The 3930-nt window shown below is 38.3% G+C and overlaps 1 pseudogene; it reads left to right on the forward strand.

Moving 5' to 3' along the window:
• Positions 1-330: 330 nt before the first annotated feature.
• LOC122119406 lies at positions 331-427 on the forward strand (annotated as a pseudogene).
• The last annotated feature ends 3503 nt before the right edge of the window (positions 428-3930 follow it).

Raw genomic sequence — 3930 nt, forward strand, 5'->3', positions numbered from 1 at the left:
TTACTTCGAATCCATTAGGTCCACAGAGCTAACACAGTTGGATAAATAAGTACTTGAAAAAGCCATCACCTTTGGACCTATCTATAAATTATTGAGAGTACGATCAAATTCCAAATCAAAAAACTTAATAGTCATTGACAAAAAAAAATTTGCAAATGTGAGCAATCGATTGATCAATATAAATTTTTTCCACTATTCACAGAATTTTAGGGAAATAAGATTGATAGCATTGTTAGGAACAATAAGGTTTCCTTGTTAGTAGTAGGCACCCATAGATATAAGCCTGTATAAAGATTGCATCATTAACTACTTAAATTTAGAGGATACTACATGTTTCAGCAACACGTATACTGAAATTACAATGTAGAGATTAACATGGCACTTGCACAAGGATAATATGAAAATTTGAGAAGTAGTCCATATTTTTCATTCTTCAGATGCAAGAAATGAAAAACAGTTATTAAAAAGTTGATTACCAAATTACAAGTATAACAATACACGCAATTCATATAATTAAATTTAGTTTGACATCAGTGTATTAAATCTTCACCTCAGAAAGTCGTTTACATAGCATAATCTTTACAAAACTTTTCAAATTGGACAACATTGTCATTTTCTCCCAAAGAAAAATATTAAGACCTAGAAAAAAAGGAATCAAACTGTTTCTATATGGAATGCAATCGGAAAGGACACATTAATGAACCTATATATTATAAAATAATGTAGAATACGAAGTATATCTAAGAGAAAATAAAATAAATTATGAATATTATGCAAACATAGTATATAGAATATTTTAAAATATATTTTTTCAGACAAGCACCAGAAATATTTTAGTTTCTGTACTACTCATTTCAACAGGTAAGTTAAAATTATTTCTGATTAAAAAATCACAAACTCTGAAGAAATCATTATACATGTATACAAAAACTATTGAATACATTTTGACATCCAATTCAGGCAATTCACGTGGAAGAATTCCACGGACTCCATTAATTTTTACAGTAAAATATTAGTGTTGCCGGGCACTGGTGGCTCATGCCTCTAATCCTAGCTTCACAGGAGGCTGAGATCTGAGGGTCAGGGTTCAAATCCAGCCTGGGAAGGAAAGTCTGTGGTACTCTTATCTCCAATAAACAACTAGAACACTGGAAATGGAGCTGTGGCTCAATTGGTAGAGCGCTCAGCTTGAGCTGAAGAGCACAGGGACAGCTCCTAGGGCGAGAGTTCAAGCCCCATGACAGACCAAAAAATAAAAAAGATATTGCTTTTATTTGGATTGTGAAAATATTTTGTATGGACACAAAAGATGGACTTGCATTTTTGAAATTTAAGAAACTTAACCCTACCATTAGGACTTAGGTGAACAATTTGTACAGCCTTCCACAACATCATAGAGGTAGTGATACATACTTATCCTTTTGGCAATATCAAATGCAGTTTCTTCTATGTTGTTCTTCAGGCCTGGTTTTATATAATGGTTCAACAGAAGGAGATCCAGCATATCTTTGCTATCTCAATTCTCAGCAGCAAGATGTAAGGGGGTCAAGAGGCCTTTAGTTTGGGCATTGGTATCTGTATCATGATGAAGTAAAAAAGAAGCCACTCTGATATTATTCCACATATATGTACTGTGCAGGGGTGTCCAGTCATCTACAGTTATTGCATGTGCCACTTGAGACACCAACTCACTGACAATGTCTAAGTGTCCACTGTAGGCTTCTCGATCAGGAGGGGTATACTTATTGTCATCCCTACTATTAACATGAGTGGCCTTTTGGGAAAGTAGTCTTCGCACTGTAGTAAGCCAAATATTTTTGGCAGCCCAATGAAGAATTTTGCTTGGATCATTCTCCACTTTTTTTCTTGCAATTGATACCATTCCTCGCTTTTTTAATCTTGTTCTTCATATTCCTAAGAATTGCCTAACCAGAGACTTTGAGTGCCAGTGGGAATGGGGTGTCCATGTATTTCCCTAATAGTTCACATTGTTTGAACTGGTCAGAAATATTGGGTGAATTTTCTGCATCTGTATATTCACCATGATTTATTTTCTCTTTTTATAATTTTACTATTCAAAATTATTCTAACTGGAGAGTAGGGAATTGATGGAGAGCAGAGGAAAGATGTTCCTCCGTATTCAAATGTACATACTGAAAATGAGGGCCACTGATGTCTTCATGTGCAGCTTATTCTAGGAATGAGAAAATAGGAAATAACACCTTCTATATAAATGATTTGGGAAATGGCAGAGCAAAAAGTGAAATGATGCAACCAAAAATATAAAAGCAAAATAAATTAGGATAATTATGGAGCAATCGTATGATCTATGAGAACCAAGAAAGGGAGAGACAAAGAGAGAGACAGATGTGTAATGACCTAGCTTGCCACAAAATCCGTTCCTCTGATCAATTAATAGAGCAAGCAAAATATTATTTTTTAAAAAAGATGGGAGTTCCAGGGAGATGGTGGAGGAGAAGCTGGAGGCTAAACAAGCTCTCACATAGGAAGCAGTTTTAGAGTTACAGTGAACAGTCCTGAGGCAGAGAATCACACCAAGTGTGCCTTCACAGGACAGAGAGTTAGGCCAGAGAGAGAAAATACAGGCAAGGAGACAGCTCTTAGCACTTGCCAGCAGCTGCTGCGGCAGTGGCAACGGTGGTGGCGGCGACTACAGCCGCCATACCTGAATCACAGTGAGTCCAGGATGAAGGAGCCAGAAGGGGCAGGCGAGCAGATTCTCCTCAACACCAGCAAGAACCGACAAGGAGAAGACCAATTCATCAAGCAGTTCGCAGACCAGTGAGGATCCAGTAACCAAGAATGGGCATGAGTAGAAGCCTAACATCCTCACTCCTTCTCAGGGAGCAGAGGAGGGAAGGCCACCCCACCCCCTCCCCAGTACCGGAGATCACAATCTTGGATACCGACAAAGCTCGGAGGAGCTGCTAGCTCCAACTCAGGCCTTGGAATAAATCTAGAGGCATCTAGCAGGTCACAAGAGCCTAAACTGACCTGCCAGACTCAGCTCCACCCAGGGAAAAGTCACCCAGCTCGGGCGCCAGACCCAGGAGTGGCTTTCTCCACCGGGTAATCAGAGCAAGAGGCTGCCCCTCCCTTTATCAGGTTCAACAATCAATTGACATTCAGTAAAGAGAAACCCTGAGAGTGGCTTCAGGCTGGGATCTGTGAGTTTCTCACAAACCAGCCCCTGGGAAAAGCTACTGCTTGCTGAAAGGCCTCAACTCTACCCAGAACCTAGCCTCATCACAGCATCTCCAAACTCTAGGAAAAAGCCATCTCCCGCTTTTGTGATACTCAAAGCAGATCTCCCTCCCATTGAATTAATCAGGGAGGAGGATCGCAAAACATTGGGGAAAGCACAGCATTTTTCTGCCGGTTCAAAGGAATTGAATTAAGTAACCAACCAAGCCACAGGAACACAAGCAGACCAGAGACTCAAACAAGAGGCTGGGTACAGACACAAAGGAGATACAGGATTTTTCCCACCCCGCAAAAAAAATCAAATAACTTTTATTTGTATCTTTTATTAAAAGTATTTCTTCCTAAAAATTTCTTTAATTTTTACCTTTTTTGAAAAAAAATTGTTTTCAAAAAATTTTTTTTCCTCTTAGAATTTTATTTTAGGGGTATAAGTGTGTGTGCGTTTTCTTTCTTTTTTTGTTTTTGTTTTTGTTTTGTTTTGTTTTTTGTTTAGCTCTACTGAACTCCTGATCTTTTTTCTTACCTTCTTCTTCTTTTCTCCTGTTCTTCTCTTTCGTTCTTCTTTATGTGACTTAATTGCTGTTCTGCACATTCTAAGATAAACCCGTAGTCAGATATTAGACCTTATCCCCCATTGTGTACACACTTAATCCACAAATTTATTACTCAATTCAAAACCTCTTAGACTTACATTCCTTAATAGCA

The sequence above is a fragment of the Dipodomys spectabilis genome, unplaced genomic scaffold (assembly GCF_019054845.1).
Source record: "Dipodomys spectabilis isolate Male_0828 unplaced genomic scaffold, ASM1905484v1 ptg000166l, whole genome shotgun sequence".
Taxonomy (NCBI): domain Eukaryota; kingdom Metazoa; phylum Chordata; class Mammalia; order Rodentia; family Heteromyidae; genus Dipodomys; species Dipodomys spectabilis.